Here is a 22473-nt window from a genome sequence, read left to right on the forward strand (position 1 = left end):
AACTAGTGAGAGCCCAAGGCAGGATATGAATTCAAATCTTCTGATTCCAAGTCCAACACTCTATCTCTACTGTGCCTCCTATTTACCCAACTAAAGGTTGCCCAATTTGGTATCTGCTGAGATCCCTTCTAACTCTCAAATTCTTAATATACCCTCCTCCGAAACTGCCCAGTGAGACTTCCTTCGTAATAAATATTTGAAGAGAAAGAGTAAAAAATTCCTAGTTCAACAAAATCATTTCTTACAGTGCCATTACATTAATATACCACAATTTATTGTTATTTCCCAATCAATGGACATCTACTTTGTGCAAACTATGTTTTTTTTTAAACATATTTCAACTTTAAAGAGAGAGAGAAAATAGGGTATTTCTCTCATAAGCAGAAATGGCAATTGAAATCAAATGAAAAGTTAAAAAATAAACAGCCAAAATGATATTTAACTATCAAATGACTCCTAGAAAATAGACTGTATTTAATGCAATATAGACTGAAACATTTTAAATGGGTCATCTTATACAATATGACTAAAAATCAAATTTCAATGAAACTATTGATACTTGGGAAAATGCAGTCAATTTACTATTATACTGAATCAATGAGTCTTAGCCCTTTATATCTGGCAGATGAATATCTAAACCATCCAAGATGTATCTGCTGTTAATCAGTAGGGTCAAAGATCGTATAATCTCCTTTGGTAAACCACCGCAATGTTTTATCATCCTATCAGGTGAGAAGTTTTTCCTTTCTTGGCCCTGAAAAGTCTCTTACATTAGCTTGGCAGTTCTGTCTGGTTCAGTTTGGTATAGAATAGAGAATTGGTCAGCATTCCCCTTTATTAAAAAACTTCTTTACTCAGTCAGTGATTAAGTCACTCCTAAGTCTTTAAACAATTATTAATCCATCCAATTAACTTTGGTGCCCTCTGTTGTTTCCATGTCCTTTAAGAGTATAGCAAGTAAAATGGGATGCAATATGGCTGGTTGGTGGCTATGTGATTCTTTGCTCTATGAACAGAGTACAAATAAATGAATGAAATACAAGATGATCTCCTGGCCCTTTTGTTCAAATGTGCCCTTTAATGTATTCTGTTATTATGCTGCCTTAAGAATAAAACAAAATTATACATTGCTGAGTCATTAGATCTTTTGCTGGTGACTCCTTTAGATGATAACCTTTAACTGTAGGTATCCCTCAGGGTTCAGTCCTGGACCCTCTTCTCTCTCCTTCTATACCACTTCTCTTGGTGATCTCATCAGTGATGATTCTCTAATGTAACTTTTCTGCTCCAATCTCTCCAATTTTCTATCTCCAATGTTTTTCAGACATCTTGAACTGTAGGGCAGTAGACTTCTAAAACTCCCTATGTCTAAAACAGAACTCATTATATTTCCTCCTAAGCCTTCTGCTCTTTTCCTTCCCTATTTCTATAGAGAGCAACGCCATCTTCCCAGTCCTTCAGGATCAGAACCTAGGAATCATCCTGGACTCATTACTATCTCTTACCCTCGAATGCAAGTTCTTGCCAAGACCTAGAGATTTCACTTTTACAACATCTCTCAAATATACCTCCTTTTCTTCTCTGATACTGACCCCCATTAGTGGAGGCCCTCATCACCTTGCACCTTATTTTTTGCAACAGCCTGCTGATGAATCTGCCTATTTCAAGTGTCTCCCCTGTCAAATTCATTCTCCATTCAGCCACTAAAATACAGGTCCAATCATTTAACACCCCACCCTGTGCCCATCTACAAAATAAACTCCAGTGGCCTATTGTTTCCAGGAACAAATACAAAATGCTCTGGTTTGGTAATCAAAGCTCTTCATATCTCAACTCCTTCCTATCTTTCCAGTCTTTTAATATTTCATACCCCAACGTGAACTCTTTTATAGGGGACAATGACTTCCTGGTTGTTCAATGGACAAGATACTTCTTTCAGTTCTGCCCCCCCCCCCCCCCCCCCCCCCCCCCCCCGCCAAGCCTGGAATGGATTGTCTTTATCACTGCCTACTGGTCAGCTCCCAGGGCCCATTTACCATGTATTTATCCAGCCCTAACTTCTTTCCTGGCCTTCTAATTCTCATTTTCAATTACCTATTAGATATTTTGAACTGAATGTTTTAAATCTGGCACATTCTAAAGGAATCTTATTCTCTTTTCTCTCAAACTCTCCCATTCCAAATGTTCCTATGATGGTAGAGGGCAGGACCATCCTTACAGTCCCTCAGGCTTATAGAATAGGCCTAGATATTGTCCTCAATTCCTCCTTCTTAGTCCCCATTTCCAATCTATTGACAGTCATGTTCATTTTGCCTTTTGTAAGATCTCTGCTAATGATGCTGCTACCATCCTGGTGTGCACTCCTAGCCTCATATTTAGACTACAACAGCCTGTTGGAGAGTCTCCTTGCCTCAACTCTCTACTCATTCCAGTCAATTCTACGGGAAACTATCAATTATCTTCCTAAAATGCATGTCTGACTGGATCATTCCACTTTCTCCACCGCCCCCCACCCCACAATTCAATAAACTCCAGTGGTTCCCTCTCATTTCCATGATCAAATATAAAATCCTATTCTATGTATCTCTCATCCCCAAGCATTTGCACTGCCTTTTCAAATTCTTGGAATTCTCTCCCTCCTTATCTCAGTCTTCTGGCTTCCCTGGTTTCCTTCAGTGCTTGGCTAAAATCTAGAAATCTTTCCTGACTCCCCAGAGGGATAATGCCTTCTCTTTGCTGACTGTGTCTAATTTATCCTATATGTATTTTGCTTCATACATAGTTTGTTTGCATGTTGTCTCCCCCACTGGATTTTGAATTCCCTGAGAACAGAGACTGTCTTTTGGCCCTTTATTGTCTAACATTCAGTGTAATTTTGAACACATAATGGCTTATTTACTTGAAAGTAGAAAAGAACAAAAAGTAATTTAAAGAGGGAGAGTATGGAGTTATCCTAAACATTCATCTTCCTTCAAGAAATACCACATATGAATATATTCATAGATATGTAGGTATGTGTGTATGGATACACACAAACATATATATCATCAGAAAGACCCAATTTCCTGTTCCTTTAAAAGATTAAAAGATGTAGAATCACTGAAATGCCTCCAGTACGGTCCCAGATGCTATACAAAGAGAATGAACACAAAAATAATTTCTGAAATCTAAAATTAATTCTCAGACCCATCAGATTTCTGCATTCTGAGGCAGACCTATGAATTTACATTAGGAAATAGGGGTGATGTAAAAATAAAAAATATAGTAAGATTATTTTAAAATAAACAGAAATATGCTTCAACTTTTTCCCTCTCTATTTCCAGTTGCTCCCAAAAGTGGATGTGTACTCTTCTCCATTGTGGTGTTAATGTGTAGAGTTCGAGGTGGCAAAAGGCAATCTCAGTGGAGATACCCATCAAATAGCTGGAAAGGAAGGGACTCATAAAGAGGCTGGGGTTGAAAGTACATATCTGATTGAAAATCACCTACACTGAGGTGCTAATTAAAGTCCTGGGAACAGATGAGTTCTCACGGCCAAACATGAAAGAAAAGACATGATAAGAATAGAAAATTAAGACAACCAAAGAAATAGAAGAGGAGATGAAGAAGGACTGGACAGCTTAGATGGAGGAGAATTAGAGGAAGACAACATCAAGGAAGCTAAATAAGAGTAGGGGTATCCAGAAGGAGGAAGTGGTTAAGGATCAAGTGATATGGAAAGGGCCAGTAGGCTAACAACTGAGAAAAGGTCAAATCAGAAGTTATTATTGACCCATAGGTGGTGGTTTCAGTGATGGCATGGCAATGATCAACTAATAAGCATTTATTAAAGCTTATTATGTGACCTTTAACTTTCGGTGTTAAGTGTTGGGAACACAAACACAAGCAGAAAGACTGATCCTGACTTCAAAGAGGGGGCAGAAAAGACAATATATGGCAAAGGAAGATGAAAAGCAGGAAGTAGAGACCAGTGGGGTGGGGTGGGGGAGAAAAAGATGAATGAGGAGAAAATACAGAGAGTCTGATGTGGAATTCCAGCAGAGGAATGAAGACAAGGCTGCTGGCTGGGATGGACTCCTTAAAATGGAGGTTTGGGAGCTCTTGGAGGAGTCAGCCTCTTGGAGGCAGAAGAAATTCCAAGGACATAAAGTTCAGGGATGAAGTGGTCGAAAAAGTCCAGAGAAAAGTCAGGGAATTGAGGACACAAATGGGGAGGAAGTATAAACTACTTCTCATAGAACTTCAGTAAAGGAGAGACAAAGAGAGGACCATAATATGACAAGGTGACAAGATATGCATAAAGACCTCTAAATTTATACCTGGAAATAAACAGAATGAATTTGCACATTTTCTTTATATTTGGGATAAAAATACATTTTCATATTATTTTTATTATTAATGTTCTGACAAAAATCTTTTAGTACATTTAGCAATATTAGACCTGCAGATACATTCTCCTTATTCTCTTTTGCCTAGCAAGTTCCCATTAAGATATGATTTAATAAGGTTATGAAGTTCATTAGAAAGTTCATCATACAAAAAAAATGGAAAGAACACTTTCAAGAAGATTTCCTGTCTTTTCCAGGTCATCCGACTTAGAGCTTTTTTTTAATCTGAACACAGGAAAATTTATTGAGGTTATCAAATGTGCTTTTCTAAGAGCTAATTCAGATAATGGACAGAGTTAATTTTTGTCTACTCCACGAGTTCAACTCCCAGGGTATACCATTTCCTGCACAATTCTTGTATTTGATAGGTAAAATTTTAGAATCGTTCCTTCTAAATTTTGATCAAAGTGCAAATGTTCACATGTAATTTCTGGGGCTGATAGAGTCTTCAGTTCAAGAGCTTCCATTTATCTTTCGGAACTTTCAATCTTACACTATCTATATATTTCTTATTATAATCTTTATTGATTTTGATTCTTTCACTTACTCTCTGATGAAATGCTAGAATTTCTAAGACATTTTGATGACTTATGGGAATAAATGAATGGAATAAATGAAACAGAGTTGTCCTAAAAAATCCAGTATGCTTGGAAATTGTTCCTCTTGATCCATTTAGATGAAACTCAGCAGCTCCTTTCTTTTCCCTTCTTTATGTGATGAATGAAGCCTGAAGAGGACATATAAGCCATTAATTTCCACTAACAAATGGAAAATATCCTATGGTACCAGGATACCTCCAGAGGTATAAGCATTAGTCTGTCACTGAGGTCCCAATCAATTTAAGTCAAGACCAATCAGGATAAGGATCAGGAGGATATGAAGGTGAGAGTCCCTAAAATCAGCTTATGACCAGTCATCTCCCTCATCTCCTTTCCCAACTTGTCCACACCCACCAGGGAAGTCAGTTTTGTAGTGCTTATACTGAATCTCTCCCTATAATATAGGAGTAGTTGGGTATCAAAGGATTATGTGCTGGGTTTGAAATCAGAAAGACCTGAGTTTGAATCCTGCCTCAAATACTAGCAAGTCACCTTAACTATTTCAGGCTCAATATTTCCTCATTTCTAAAACAAAGATAACAATAGCACTAAGGTCACAAGGGTTGTTGTATAGATCAAACCAAAAGGAATAATAAAGTGCTATGTAAATATTAGTTACATTTTCAGTTTGCATCTTCTCCATGGAAAAATAAAGTACTCTCTTTCCCTCTAATCTTTCTACATAATAGAAATAAGGAGATTTCCTCTTCAAAAAGGTTATCTAGTTTCTAGGGTACTTCTTAACTTTATTTTTCATTTCTATCTTTATATTAACAGCATGGAGCAGAGAGTCCTTCATAAAGTAGGCAATTAGTAAATGCTTACTGAACTAAATGACTCTTAGAATATCTAAGGACTCTCCCCAGACTTTTGCTTCCTTGCTGCATTCTTCAAGAGTCTTTTCTTGGTCCCCATAGCTATGACAACTGTTCGCTCCTAACATTAACCTTTATCAACTCTGCATGTTTCTCTACATATTTATTTATTTACAAGTTGTCTTCCTCATTAGAAAGTAAATTTCTTGAAGGCAAAGAATTATTGATTTTCTTTGGATCCTTAGAGTTGAGGCACATAGTAAATACTTAATAATTTCTTGCTGATTCATTGTTGAATTCCAGGGTTCCAAATGTACCTTTCAAAATTCTTAGTTTCATTATCCTTAAGGTTGTTGCCATGTAAATTTTAAAGCAGCTGGGTTGCCTAATGGATTTGGAGCCAAGATAAACCTGAGGTGTAATTTGCCTGAGACAATCTTGTGACCCTAATGAGATAATATATGCAAAGTACTATGCCAACTTTAAAACATTAAATAAATGTTAGCTATCATCATCAGTAGTAGTAGTAGTAGTAGTAGTAGTAGTAGTAGTAGCTACTTATTAAATGAATGAATGTATAAATGTTTTACTTTCAGTAAGTGGTTATGTCCTAGGAAGCTGTAGTTTATATTTTGCTTGGATCAATAAAAAGAGATGTGGAGAATCACATTATGCAACCACAAACACTTAATTAGAACTCCTTTCAGAAACAAATACATTTTGTTACATCTGAGACAATTTCAAAAAGAAAACCAAACTATATATTTAAATCACAGTTGCCTGGTATTTCCTTTTGTTATGGCTATTCATTATAAGCCTCAAGTCAAAATTCTTCATTGGTCTTAATGGAATGCTTCCTAGATTTCCATGAAATGTTAATGACTGCTTCAGGTTTGCATTCTACAAGTAAGGGAAGGGTTGCTTAGAATACTAACATTAGGAATGTTTTTCCCTCAGTTCGTAGTTATTCTTACATATCATCAAACTCTTCAGGATTTCTGAATGAGATTTAGTGCAATTAAGGGATACAGGCTGCGAGAACTCTCCAAAGATATACTGAAGGGTCAACTTATTTCTAAAGAAAAAGTAGTTTTATATTAAAGGGTTTTTTTTTTTTTAACAGAATATGCCTTAACTTGCTTTGTTCAATACCCTGCAAGGGATCAAATATTCTATTTGGTTTTACTATTTTTTTCTCAATATTAATTCTATGCTTACTGCTAGACCTGGGTTCTAATCTTGCCTCTGTCACTTACAGAATGTGAATATGAGCAAGTTACTTTTTCCTATACTCAGCATCCTCACCTATAAATGGAGGATAATAAAACCTGCAGTATCTACCTCACAGAAAGAATTGTGGGGGGACAAATGAGATAATGCAGAGTATCCTGAAAGCCTTTGGGCAGTTTCAAGCTATGTTGCAAAATCTTAAGTGCTACATAAATGTCAGTGAATAAGAATAATAGCAGCTACTTAGGAATGAATCCTTTTTTTTTTTTTTATCAAATTTATGTCCCTGTATCTTAGGTAAACCACAACATAACCAGTCATATACTAAGAAGACCATACACTAGACCCATCCACACAGTTCTGAATAATTTTTCAGACAAGCCATACTTTTTCCTATCCCTAGGGATAACTTTGTTTTTACTGAGTCCTAGGAGGTATGGGCTACTGGCTCCCAAACTTAAAATATTTGGTAAATTGAATTACACTAAGTTATCTTTGATCCTAAATTCTTTCATTCATTCATCACACAAGAAGGCTGTAATGATACAGTAGTTGATGCTGGAGGTGAGGTAGCTGCCTAGGCTGGAGAAGCCACAGAAGCTAATCTGAGAATTCTCTACATTTATATTAGAGTTTATTTGGCATCTGCTTGATATCCAGTCCTGGGTAGCAGAGCCTTAGTTGAAAAGACAAAATTAAAAATAGTTCCTGCCCTCAAGGAGGGGGATACAACACGTGAACAAGTAAATAGTTGATATCAATAATAATAATAATGGTAATGATAAGAAGGAGAAGAGGGAGAATGAAAAGGAAGAGAAGGAAGAGAAGAGAGAAAAGGAGAAAAGGGAGAAGGAAAAGAAGAGGAAGAGAGAGAGAGAGAGAAGGGGAAGAGGAAGAAGGAAAGGAAAAGGGAGAATAAGATGGAGAGGAAGAAGAGGAGGAGAAACACGGGGAAGGGGAGAAGGGAGAAGTAGAAGAAAAGAGAAAGAAAGAGGGAGGAAAGAAGGAGAAAAGAGGAAGGAAGAAAGGAGGAAGGAAAGAAAAAGAGGAAGGAGGAAAGAGAGAAGGAAGAAAAGAGGAAAGAAATAAAGACAAAGAGGGAGAAAAGAGAAAAGAGAGAAAGGAAGAAAGAAGGAAGGAGAGAGAGAGAGAGAGAGAGAGAGAGAGAGAGAGAGAGAGAGAGAGAGAGAGAGATGACTTCTCTGAGAAAGTGTTATCTGAGCTTAGCCTCCAGGGAAGCTAAGGTTCCTGGGACAACTGGCTACAATTTCCATATAATGATGGCAGATGGAGTTCTTGAATAGGAGAAAATTGGAGTAACATAGAAGGATGATACAAAATGAAATCAGCAGATCCTACTACAGGATACACAATTGCAACAATGTGAATGAAAAGATCATGGAAAACACATGGAACTCTAGCTGTCAAAAAAAACCCAACAACCAGCCAATGAAAAGCTCAAAGAACAAATAATGAAACATTGGTACTCCTCTTTGCAGCCTAGAGAGGTGACGAGACTGAGACTATAAATGTGTGTGTGTATGTATATATATATATATATATATATATATATACATACACACACACATACATATACATACATATACGTGTGTGTGTGTGTGTATGTGTGTGTGTAACACTTTTGTATCTCACATATACAAGGCACTTAATAAATGCTGGTTGAATTGAATTTAAAAGAACAGCCCCAGCTCATGTTCTCTTAGGAAACAGTCACTAAGACATCTCACCTGATGTTGTGCTTTTACAATCGAGGCATACCTCTCATTTGGCTACCTGACTCTGGGGCAACACAATTAAATAGAATATGGGGTCCACATCTTGGGCAAATACTCCTAATCCTAGATTAGGGGAGCCTGGATTGTTTGACCTGAATAAAGGTTGGCATGGTTAAGTGCTGAAAGAACAGAAAACTGACTCAGAGAGGATGAAGGAAGTCACTGAACCAACAGCATTTATTAAGCTCTTATTATATACCAGATAGGGCTAGGGATACAAAGCCATTCTGTGTCCCAAAGAGAAATGGGGTGACTCTGCAGACAGGTCCAGTCAGACTTAATTCCTGCTAAGCAGAACTGTTAACCATGAAGTGGTATCAAAAGAGGTCAGAGACTCTTTCCCTGGACTTATTAAATAGAGGAGTTAGACCCAATTGTCAGAGAAGCTTTGGATAGAACTCTGCATGAATGCAGAAGGATGATTGAGATGATCTCTCAAGGTCCCTTTCAGCTCTAGGATAGTCCTCTAGTTTTTTACCCCACCTCCATAGTTTCTAAACTGCTAAGTTGAAATCAATTCTGAATCAGTTAAGTGTGAAAAACAAGCTCTAAAATATGAAAAATATTAAATTCAATCATTAAAATGATTTTTTGAGATTTCTGAATATAGATTAGTTTTTAGGCAAAAAAAAATTAGGTCATTGGCTTTATTGTTGTTCAGTGTATGAACAAACTGTGGAAGGCATTTATCCCCTCCTTTGTGACTGAGTTGTTTGTACTTTTATTTAGTTAAATATTCAGTGGAAGGACGGTGAAGGTAGGAGAGGGAACAGGCAAGGAGGACCCAAGGGCCTTTCTTTGTAGAAACTGGTAGAATTTTTTGGAGCCTGAATTAACTATCTAAAGCCTCGGAAAAGGGATTTTTACAATTAAAGTGTTGAATCCATCTTATCTATAATTACAGCAGCTTATTACCAAAGAAGTAATCCCTAGGATAAATGTTGCTGTTACAATTTCTGTTTATGCCATATTTTTTTTTTTTTTGCAAGGGGTCTCATTGTTTCTTAATCCTTCACTGGCAATACCAAAACTAATTGTGGCTTTCATTTAAAAATAATGAACAGGGAATCTGTATGTAACCACGGTGAAGGGGGTAATGTTGCTGGATGTTTCATAGAGGTGAAGAAACAGCTCCAGACTAAGACACTACTAATAATCATAACTAACATTTGCATAGTCCTTACAATTTGTCAGCACTGTGGAAAGTCCTTTACAACAATTATCTCATTTGATCCTCATGATAATTCTGGGAGATAGGTCCTATTATATCATTTTACAGAAGAAGAAACTGAGGCAAATAGAGGTTAAGTGACTTGCTCAGGGTTACATAGGTAATGTGTCTGAGGCTGATTTGAACTTAGGTCTTTCTGACTTCGGGCCTAGTGCTCCATCCACTGTGCCACCCAGCTCTGCCAGATGGGCAACTCTATCTCTGGCCTCCAGGTTCTGAAACCAGGCTCCTTTGTGTCCCGCCACCCCCCCCCCACCGCCTTGAACAGCAAGACCAACTTCAAGATAGTAGGGACAAGCCAGAAACTCTGCTTATGAATAGAGTGCCCTTGAGATCAGCAACCCGGGAAGGTGAAAAATATGTGACTCTGGCCCAAGCGGCATATTTTCAAATCATGAAAAGATCAGAGAGAACACACTAAAAGTAAGGATGATCCCTTCATAAATGCCACGATGTTCCACATCTGAAGAGAAGCCCAAGGCCAAGAATAGGGATGACAAATGATTATAAACTCTCTTGTGACACTGGCCTTGAGTCGAAAAATCTCCCTCTCATCATTCCCTCATTGCTGCACTTCAGATGCGATAATAGCCAGCCATTAACAGGTAAATGTTACAGAATTACATGGTCTCAGGGCTGCGAGGAGTTGCAGAGGCCACTGAGACCAATCCATCCAGGGCGAGGGCTTTTTCTCTTATATGTAAGACATTATTTATTTAAGAATTCCAAGAAGAAACAATTCAAGGAATTGAACTCGAGGAAGCCCACTTCACTTTTGGATAACTAAAATTCTTATGATTCTTTTCTTTACAATGCATCAATCTGCGTCTTCATAATTGATATTTTTAACTAGGGCCTGTGAGCTTTTATTTATTTATTTATTTTGGAAGCAATTGGGGTTAAGTGACTTGAGCAGGATCACAAAGTCACCAAGTAGCTGGATTTGAACTCAGGTCCTCTTGTCTCCAGGGTTGGTGTCCTGTGCCACCTAGTTGCCCCTGATATATGAACTTAAAAATATTTGTTGATGATTATGTTGCAATATTATTGTTTCCTTGTGTGCTTTGTTTTATATATTTTTATCAAGGAGTCTAAAAGTTTCACCAGATGGCCAAAGCGGTCCATGACCCAAAGAGAATTAAGAAGCTTGCTCTTTTAATTCTACTCCTTCCATCCACTGGTCCCAACTCTGCTCTCTGAGGCCAAATATAAGTGAATTCATTTTCTAAATGTCTGTACTTGAAATACTGGGAAAACAAGGTTTATGAGGCCCCCTATAACTGTTCTTTTCTAAATAAAATATCTTTCAGGTCTTTATAGCCAATCCTATTAGTCTAGGACAGGTAGACGGCAGTGAATAGAGGGCTTGACCTAGAGTCAAAAAGACCCAAATTCAAATCTGGCTTCCGACACTTACTAGTTATGTGATCCTGGGCAAGTTACTTCACCTTGTCTGCCTCAATTTCATCATTTGTAAAATGATCTGGAGAAGGAAACAACAAACCACTCCACTATCTTTATCCCCTTGGGGTCATGAGTTTAACATGACTCAACAGCAACTCAAAAACTTACAGTCTTTCGTGATGTTCATAACTGATTGAATTGAAAGTGGAATATCAAATAGCTTAAGTATTTTTACAAATTGAGGGATAGATGGACAAATGGCTCTTCTGTTTCTGCATCATGGAACTAGCACTACCAAATAGAAGCCTGGTTCTGTGATTTCAGGTTCCTCAAAGCTCTCTAAATATTCCTAGCCTCCATGAGTCTCATAGATTCACCATACAAAGAAGCATTAAGATCCATACTGGTGATTATTTTCAAATCCAAATCTAATAATAATGTCCAACTCATTACAAGGATTGTTTCATTCACTGCATTTGTATTTCTAGAGCCCACGACTGTGCTTTAATAAAAGTCTGTTGATTGACTATAAAATCTAGCATGTTGTTGTTCAGTCATTTTTCAGTCATGTTGGATTCTCTGTGACCCTATCTGGTTTCCTTGGCAAAGATACAGGAGTGGTTAGTCACTTCCTTCTCTAGTTCATTTGACAGATGAGGAAACTGAGGCAAGAAGGGTTAAGTGTCCCACCCAGGGTCAGACAGCTAGTAAGTATCTCAGGTCAAATTTGAACTCAGATTCCAGGCCCAGCACTCTATTCACCATGGCACCAGCAAATGATTCAAGTATCTCTAACTTCTTAGACTATCAGTTTCTTCATCTCTAAAATAAGGATAGTAATGCTTAGACGTCTTATCCCACAGACTGGTTGTGAGGATCCTGCTTTGCTAGCCAGAGGGTGTTACATAGAGGTGAGCTTGTGCTATGACTATTATTATTATATAGTAAGATCATCTTGTTCTTATCATCACTTTGGTTTCCCTATTTCCCACTGTAATTTCAATACAATTTCAGTGGAAGGTAAATCTTTATTATTATTGTTACACAACTGCAAAGTCAAAATTCTACAACACTATGTGACATATCAGTAATGGATTCTAGTGCAATCATTTTCCTACATCGCACATATTACATTTGTTTTAGAAGAGAAAGGAAGAATAGAATCAAGGTATACTCATTACCATTATTTTATTTTGTAGCCTAATACATTATGAGTTACTTTGCTGTTGACCGCCCTTCAATCTTGAAGAGGACCAATAACATCATAGAGGGTGATGTCTTGTCCACGAATGGATCCAAGTGAGGCAGAACGGCTCAAAGTTGTCAAGCACACACTCCTCCAGAGTCACTGAAGTTCAGTGACAAGACCAAAGATAACTATTGATGCCCTGGAATGAGGTGGACGCTCTTTGGATAATCTAGGTCTTTCTAAATTTAAGCTCTTTACTAGATTTCAGTTTGTCTGAGGCAACACCCATTCAGTTTAAGGGGTAGGTAAAAACTTAGACAAAAGATGGTCCAAGGGCAATCTGTGCTATTAAGAAAAGGATGATCCAAGATTTTCAGTGGCATATAGGGATAGGCTTGACATCAGAATCTGCACTCTATTAGAAAATTTAAGCCCTTAGTCACCAGCCCCTTTCAAAAGAAACTCTTCCAGGACTGAAAAAATACCTAAGATTAGACTAGCCAAGTAGAATGTGTGTTCCTTGAAGAACTATTTCACTTTTGTTTTTATAGGTCCTCTACCTAATATAGTGAATTACAAATTAATAGTACTTAATAAAGGCTTACTGTTGTTAGAACACTGAAAGAAATTTTGACCCTAAAGATACTAACCATTGAGGAATAATATTCAACTGGAGAATGAGGTAATGTCTTATTCTCAGTTATGCTTGCTTTATGTTAATTCCTGTTCATCTAATCTTTATGAGGAGAATGACTTCAAATTTTTTGGTTTCCTGTAGGCATTTCAGCACATGCATGTGTCCTTCAATATAGTTTTTTCCTGGTCCTGTGAATCACTACTAGGGCCCCTGAAAGGTCTCTATTTGAATGTGGAACCAGGAAGTATTCTCTCTGTATGTGTATATGAGACTATAAGATGTGACAATAAAATAATATTTCACCAGGGAAAAAAAAAGAGCAGCACCCTCTAGAGTTAAAGATAAGCACAATAAATAGTTTGGGAACAGACAGAGAAGTAGGACCCTGTTTACCAAAGGAATGGTGCATGCCTGTCACTTTATAGAATAATATTAAAAGTCCTAACTTGGAGAATGGCAGCTTCTAAAATTCTCTGTGGCTACATTTCACCATCTTGTTTTCCAAGAGATCATAAGAAGCTCAGAAGTTGTCTGATACAACCCTCTGATTCTACATCTATTCAAATTGCTGACGAAGGTTGGAATGACTTACCCAAACTCATACATGCAGGTAAAAAACAGCAGGACCAGGCCTGGGATCCAGGCTTTTTTGACTCCATCCAAATCTAGTTCTCTTGAAGGTCAACTGATCTTTCTCCTCTTGACTCCCCAAGTTTCCACTGGGACCCTGGGACAGTTCACAGCATACCTGGACTATTGCAAGTAGCTCTTCACTTTTCCCTGATTCCAGTCTCTTCCTCATCTAGTCCACCTTGTACTGCACCAATAGATTTTTTTTTTTTAGTATTTTGCAAGGCAAATGGGGTTAAGTGGCTTGCCCAAGGCCACACAGCTAGGTAATTATTAAGTGTCTGAGACACACCAATAGATTAATCTGTTGAAAGCACTTTCATCATGCTTGTCATATCATTCCCCAAATGGCTAACAGCTTCTTATTGACTACAGTAATGTTAGTTCAACTCAAATAGAAACTGATTCCATGGTATTATGCTGACTTTGAAAGCCACATATTGACTTTATCCATGTTGAATTATATTTATTTCTATGTTAAACATTTTGCAATTACTTCCTAATATGGTTTAGGCTGCACTCAGCTATGAGTTGGGACACTTTTTTTTAAGGTTTTTTTTTTGGCAAGGCAATGGGGTTAAGTGGCTTGCCCAAGGTCATACAGGTAATTATTAAGTGTCTGAGGCTGGATTTGAACTCGGGTCCTCTTGACTCCAGGGTCAGTGCTCTATTCACTGCGCCACCTAGCTGCCCCAGAGTTGGACACTTCTAAAGAGGATCAAGTCCAAACTACTTGGCTCCTCATCCAAGATTCCCCACAACTTGATCATATCCTACCTTCTGCAAAATATCTCTGTTCTAACCAGATTGTTCCCTAAAATCTATGACATTTCTCCACCAATGCAACTCAATTCACCCTTCAAGGCTTCTTAATTCCCAGTTCATTTCTACCATGGTGAAGACTCCAGCCTACAACAAATAATCCTACTTCCAAATGACAAAAAGTCTTCAGTTCTACAGACATTTATCAAATGTCAAACCAGGATGTACAAAGTATATAGTAGATGTAGGAATACAAAGTTTTACAAAAAGAAGAGCCTTTGTCCTTCAAAATTATATTCTAGTCAAGAAACAGACTGTCTTCTCAGTCATTTCTAAATAAATTTGTCTACTTTGTCAATTAGGTTACAAATTCTTTTAAAGTAGAGGCTGTATCTTGTAGTTTTCTCTATCTCCTGAGGTATCTCTAAAAGGGCCTTGTACACAGTAGGAACCAGACAACTATAAGCGGATTCACTGGTTTGTAAATTGTTTATAGGGACTCTTCAACAAATACCAGTTCAGTCCAATAGGCATTTATCAAGTACCTACTACTGAATGGTCAAGGCACTATAGATACAAAATGTAAAAACAATCTCTGCCCTCAGGAAAACATAAACACACACAAAATAAAAACATACACAGACACACACAAACATAGATATACAGAGACATAGATACACACAAAGACACAGACATGCAGCTTAACTCAAATTAGCTTTTAGATTAGAATTTTTGGTTCAATGTTCTTCCCAATTAGATGTATTTGTTACTGACTTCAAATTTTTGCTGGTTCTTGTTTTCTTTTTCATACATTTTCCCCCAATAATCCTCCAACCAGAGGTGTTGGAGTCAACTTGATCCAAAGCCACTGTTAAATTTCCTGTGTGAACACTTACATGTTTTAAGTGAATAAACCCCACAAATTGAAGTTTGAATTATTGTTTTGATTGCCGAGCCATAAGGAAGTAGTGGGAAAATTGGGGATTGATTTTTAAATTTTAATAGGGAGATGAAATTTAATCTCAGTGTCATATTAATAATGCAGATGAAACTTAAAAATGTGTCCTGATGTGTATGTGTCCCAGAGAGCCAGGACCAGAACATGTTGCCTATAAATCTCACAGGCTTATAGTATACTCTTACTGGGGATAGACACTAAACCTAAACCTGATACATACAAACACTCTTCCACAGTAAAGGATGCTTCTGGTGGTAATACTCTGTGTGTGTGTGTGTGTGTGTGTGTGTGTGTGTGTGTGTGTGTGTGTGTGTGTTTGTATGCATTACTCTTAATTATAAAACAGTAATATAGAATGTTTACTAAAATATATTCCCATAGTTTTGTATGTTATGGTAATAGACCAAGAGGATGGAGAAGCAAGTTCGAGTAGAAAAAAAGGAAAATTACGTGGGAAGAGAAAGCAAGAATATGACAAAGTAAAGAGAAGATGGAAAGTACTAAAACTCTCCATGTTTAGCTCCCTAAGCTTTTAGGGGAAGGCATTAGGCCAAAGTAGATTCAAAGCTGTTTTTATAGGCATATTAAATAGAGGTCTTTTTAAGGTCTTGAAGTTAGTGAGATGAAAGTCCCCATACCCTCCTAATCTTTTTTCCTCCAATTCTGTGTATTTATGACCGAAATTCCTCATCAGATTCTTCTCCTTGGGTTCAAGCAGAGTGATCACTCCAGGCATCTTCTCTTGAAAGCAAGCATGCCATCCCTAGAAGGAATCGGTTTTTATTAGGATTCAATATTATTAGTTGGCTGAGGTCAAGGAAGAAAGAATTTTGATGGGAGAAGGAAAAGGAGGAATAATTTTGTAGCACCAGGCTTTAACTTTTCCAGTAAAAGACAGGAGCAGGATGTTGCATGAGGGCATCCTGTCCCTAAGGAAAGAAATGAGACAGCAAGGGAGATAAAAAGAACAACAAACTGCCTCATTACCTGAAATGGCTAAATGTTTAAGGAGTCTTCCTGACCCTGATGTCCAATCTGGGTAAATATAATTTTCCCTCTAAGGAACGAGGAGTTCCAAATGAATGAATGAGCATTTTTTTAAGGGCTTAACTAGGCTTCCTGTGCCAAGCCCTGAGGACACAAACAAAAGGGAAGTAGCCCTTCCTTCAAGAAGCTCACATTATTAAATAGAGGGAGCTAACACATTTTCAAAAAGTTCTCCTGCAGGGCATATGGAAAGACCCAGAATGACTGAGGATGGAGGAACAGACCATGGCCAACAGCATAAACAGATTTCTGTAGCAGCTCTAAGACTCACACATTTCTGTATTTCAAAAGTCACTGGAAAGATCAGCTCATACATAATCTAAATAGATTATAAGCACTGTAGCAAAAGGGACTGGGGGGGATGGGGAATGATGATCAAAGCAAAAAAAAAAAGGCATTCTACTTAAATGAGAAATAGAGAAATGAATGACCAGTGTTGGAATGCTGGAGAAAGGTGCTGATCTTGGACATCATGGGGTGAAGAAGGGAGCTTAAGTAACATATTATTATATCTGTGTAGAAACTGAGAGCAACAGAATGAGCAAATAATGTTATTTAAGTGAGAACGCTTATCTGACAGGGAAGCTCAAAGCAATATAATTAATAATTGAACACAACAACTTTGGAGATAAGTTTGGGAACAAAGCTCAGGAGATGGTGAATCACAAGGGAGACAGAGAGCATTATATTCAGCTGGCATAATCTATATTCTGGAAACCAAGGGGAGGAAACAATGCCTAAAAGGAGAAAGGCCAGTTCCCATTACTGTATGTGGCAGAAGTAATGACATGGTACTGGCTGCATCTCTTCAAAATGCATGGACTGACTGCCTAGCAGGACTAACAGGAGATGGGATGCAGGATATTAAGTATGAAAAATAGTCCTTGGACAGAGGGCACCTGGACAGGAAGCTTTTTCAACCTGACCACTGCTCCCAAAGCACGTATCATAAAGTACACCTATCTCCTTAAATTAAAATAAAAATGAAACATTTATAACCTGAGCCAGTCTCACAGTCACCCTCTAGGAATCCCAAACAGGAGGCAGAGAGAGTGAATGAAGGGAGATAAAACAGCAACAAAAAGAGGAGCTATTGTTTCTCTCCAAGATGGATGTGACTATAGAGAGAAGGTGATAGTGTAATGAGAACTATTGCATCTGAAATTCTAACCATTTTTTCCTTCATGTTTCAAATTAGAACACACAACAAAACTTTGGCAGCTAACTACACTTGGGTGCCCAGTTTTATGATCTCTTGGAAATATCTTAAATTATTAATTATTCAATGGCTGTATTAATGTTATTAAGCTAAAAATTTGCATAAGTGTTAAGGTAAGCAAATCTGTTTATTTGTTTTTGCCCTGGAGTCCAGGACATATAAAAATAAAGAAAGCAAAATCTAGTTTATTATTAAAAGAAATAATGAATTTGGTAGTGCAATACTTGAATCTTTTTCAATGCTTCCAACACAGGAAAGAAGAAAAAGGGAAAACTTTTAGGGAAATTTAACTTAGGACATCCTAAGTGATTACAGTATTGCTTAATTTGTCAATAGCCTTCAATTGCTTCTATATACTAGTCTTTGGAATAGATAATCCAGATACAGAAAAATAGCTGCTAGGTCAAGGTAGCCTGAAACACATCTAGTTTCTTCCTTTGCTTAGAAAGTCTCAGAAAGTTCCTATATTTATCAATAATGGCACTGTCTCAGGGTGCCAAACATTCTTGGTGCTGCTTATCCACTAAGACTATGATTGATAAGGTGCAAGAACCATCTATTCTAAGGCATATCCATAAAACAGTGGATTTCAAAAAGAAGTGTGCCAATATTAGAATGCCCAAAAGGCATTTCAAAGCAGTATATTTCTGAAAAGAAGGATATTATCCAAGAGAGAGGAATTCTGTTGGTTGTCCTAGAAGTGATTGGTTCCTGTAATTTGTTGCCTAAATAACTACATCTTTTTTAAACTGAAAAATTATTCAAGAATACTAGTGCAAAAATTGGTATGCAAGTTACCAAGGGAATCAGGTTAGAGCAATTACTGACACTCATAGGTCTTCTGCTGTTTGGCACAAAAGCCTACCTACCCCCAAATTTTCAGAACTTCAGAAAGGAGCTTTCAAGTGTGAAGGAGAGGAAAAGCTGGTCTTTCAAGCATCTGAATTTAAATTGAACCATCTCTAGGTCATGCTCAAGGAAATGAATATCACTCAGATTCTGAAAATGAAAGATAGAATATATGAAGAGCTGTAGTTTTCCCCTCCCTGAAATCACCACAGGTAAGTTTGGAATAGACTGCTACAATAACATTTGTCTTCACTGAGAAAGCTGCAAAATGGCAGAAGATTCTGGAAGGCTGATCCTAAATATCAGAAAACTACGAAAAAATAAATTTTTTATGACTTCAGTCATTCACTAGCTAGACTAACTCTAAGAGTACAAATGTTTCAAATTTACAAAAGGGAAGCTCCATGGAAAGATTTCACAAAAATTTGTACCCAGGTAACGTGTCTAAACTTCTGCAGGTCTATACTCCCTAGAAGACCTCAGAGGTTGTCTAATCCAAATTACCAATCAGAGTGTTAATAATAGTTTAAAAACCAGATCTCCCAGGAAAAAAAAGTCACAGAAAAACTCAATTTTAAATTTAATCTGCATTAACATTTTTACCATCAGTTTACTAAGTCTATATAATCAATAGAACAATAATCTCCCTGATCTCCCAGATGTTTCACACTGAAAATTTAACAATCTGGTTTGGGGTTATTGGAACTGGTTCCAGTATATCCCTGCTCCCACCCCTTGTTTCAGAAATCTGGAGATTCATAGGAAAGAATTCTATCCCTCACATGCCCCCCCCCCACACACACATGTGCACGTGTTCTGTAGATGCCCTGGCTGCCCAGGGCAGGGTGCAGTCAGTGTGGAGGGTCTGGCTGGTCTTGCCTCTAGACCGTCTCCCTTGAACACTTGCCTCATCCTGTGCTCCTGCCAGGGCTTATTGGAGGGGAGTTGGGCCTAATTTAGAGTCAGACCCTGTTGTTGTTGTTATTCACTCATTTCAATCGTGTTCAACTCTTATGGCTCCATTTGGGGTTTTCTAGGCAAAGACAATAGAGGGTTGGCCATTTCCTTCTCCAACTCATTTTACAGAAGAGGAAACTGAGGCAGGGTGAAGGGACTTGCCAGGGTCACTCAGGTAGAGTCTGAAGAGGAGTCTCCCTGAATCCAGATTCTACGCCTCTATCCTGGGCTACCAGTCACATTTCTCAACTCTGCCACTTCTCTCTGTAATCTCAGGCAAACAATTTAATCTCTCTAAACCTCAGTTTCCCCTTCTATGAAATGGGGGTTTGGACTAGAGGCTTCTGAGAGCTATTTCAGATCCCTGAAGAACTATAATCCTAGAATCCCAGTTTGCCTGACCTGGAATTGTGACGAATGCACAATTTATAGAACCATCTCTAAGTTGTGCACAAGGGAAGTTTAACAAATCACAGAACTTTATAATGGTTTACTATTAAAATTATAAGGGATCTAATAAGTTTTGCTGAATGTTCTCTTTCCTTCATTTTTCTTTTTTTCCCCCCTCTTATTCTTTTTTTTTTTTAGGTTTTTGCAAGGCAAATGGAGTTAAGTGGCTTGCCCAAGGCCACACAGCTAGGTAATTATTAAGTGTCTGAGACCAGATTTGAACCCAGGTACTCCTGACTCCAAGGCCGGTGCTTTATCCACTACGCCACCTAGCCGCCCTCCCCTCTTATTCTTTTAAAAAAAATCCTTGGTTATAAAAATTGGTTTGATGGAATGAGATGGGCAGGGACAGAAGGGAGAAATCTATAGGTTGTAAAAAACAAAGATATCAAAAAAGAACTGCAGGTCTTAAAGTTCTGATCTCCCACCAATATGGAAATCCCTTCTCCATCATCTTTGAAAGATGGCACTCACGGTGGTTGAATGATCACTCCTAGACCAGGTAACTCATCCCATTACTCAATTTGCTTAACTGTTAGAAAGTTCTTTCCTGTATGAAGGACGCTTCCACTTAGGGGTCCTAGTTCTGGAGCCTTACGAATGAGGCATAGTAACTGCTCAGATATTGGAAGACAGCTGTCATATGGAGCCTTTGGGTTCTCTTCTCCAGGCTAAGCATCCCCACTGCTTTACCATTCCTTTTCTGACAAAATCTTCAGACCCTTATAATCCTGAATACCCTTCTTTTAATGCACTCTCGTTTCTCTTAAAATCTAGTTTACAGAATTAAACACAGTAGACGTGTCTGATGAAGGCAGAACATGGTGATCCACTAGCCACAATTTTAAAGTAATGTTGTCACAGTATAGGCTCCCAGAGTATTCATTAACCAGTTGAAAGCAAAGTCTCCCCCCCCCCCCACAGAAACTGACTTTTTGACTTCAAATACAGTTGCTTATATATACCTATTTCAATTAAATCTAATCTCATGAGATTGAACCATTGGTCCTGCACATCAAGCTACTTTTCAACGTCTATTCCATTACCCAGATTATTAATTTAGATGTAAGACATTCTTTTGGACTCCAAACCTTCATTCTCCCTGGTCTCAGGGCCTTAAACTTTGATGTGCACCCCACCCCAATTGATCCCAGCTCACCCAAGACCTGATACTAATTTGTCTGCTTTCTTTCATTGGTCTGCTTCTTCTTTCTTTCCCCAAAAATCAGGCTGTGCCTTTAAAGGCAAGAAACTAATCTGCAGGTGTGTTAGAAGCCCAGAAGGTCTTCTTTCCACCCTGGGTAACAGGTTCACTTGGCAGTAGCTTTCTCCAGAAAATGACCCTGCCTTTATCTTCTATATTAGGGGAGTGACTTTTAGGGTGAGAATTTCTTATCAACTGTGCAGTCATTCACCTACAGGATCTTTCTATTTGGATGTCCCACTGTCAGTTCAAACCTCAGCTTGAGTTCCCAAAATGGAACTCATCATCTTCCTCCTCAAATGTGTTTTCTTCCCAAGCTTCCTCTTTTCTACTGGTATCACTAACCATTATTATCCTAGTCAGCCCAGGCTGGAAACTCCAGAGGCATCTTTGACTTCTCCTTATCCTTCATTTCAGACTTGCTGGAAACTCCAGAGACAACTGAGACTTCTCCTTATCTTTCATTCCAGACTTCCAAGAATCACTGAGCTCCATTGATTCTTTCTTTGACAGGTCTCTCTGGTTGATCTCTTTCCTCTCCTACCACTCTCACTGTAGCTATAATGGTAATAGCTGACATTGATTCAGCACCAGTTCAAAGCCTCATTATCTTACTATTGACTTCCTGAAAGAGCCAAACTCCTTGCTTCTTGCTGTCTCCTCATCAAGGGCAGTGGATTGAGTATTGAACTTGGAGTGGGGAAAATCTATGTTCAGTTCCCAAATTAGATACTCACTAACTATCTGACCATGGGAAAGTCTCTTAACCTCTCTGGGCCCTCAGACATAAGATGAGAATCAGAGAACATCTTCTTCATGGGGTTGTAAGGTCGGTCTGTAAGATGAGGTTAATGATAGCTCCTTCTTCACAAAATCAAGCAAGATAATATATGCATATACATTGTAAACTCTAAATCAATATTAAATGTAAATTGTTCTTGTCCCATCTTATACTAATGTAGTCAGCATATTATTTGCAAAATTAAAACAGATCATTCCTTTGCTCAAAAAGCTGTAATGATTCCCAACTAACCTATGAGATCAAGTTCAAACTTCCTATTCTGGAATGATCTTATCAATTTAGTTTTATCTTAAGCTTCTCATACCT

The 22473-nt window shown here is 38.0% G+C and overlaps 1 protein-coding gene across 3 annotated transcripts in view; it reads right to left on the reverse strand.

Annotated features, from left to right (window-relative positions):
* Positions 1-22473, reverse strand: part of ST8SIA6 (ST8 alpha-N-acetyl-neuraminide alpha-2,8-sialyltransferase 6) — a 114882-nt gene that overhangs the window by 28265 nt on the left and 64144 nt on the right. The window lies entirely within an intron of this gene.

This window comes from Macrotis lagotis, chromosome 7 (genome assembly GCF_037893015.1).
Source record: "Macrotis lagotis isolate mMagLag1 chromosome 7, bilby.v1.9.chrom.fasta, whole genome shotgun sequence".
In the NCBI taxonomy this organism is placed as follows: domain Eukaryota; kingdom Metazoa; phylum Chordata; class Mammalia; order Peramelemorphia; family Peramelidae; genus Macrotis; species Macrotis lagotis.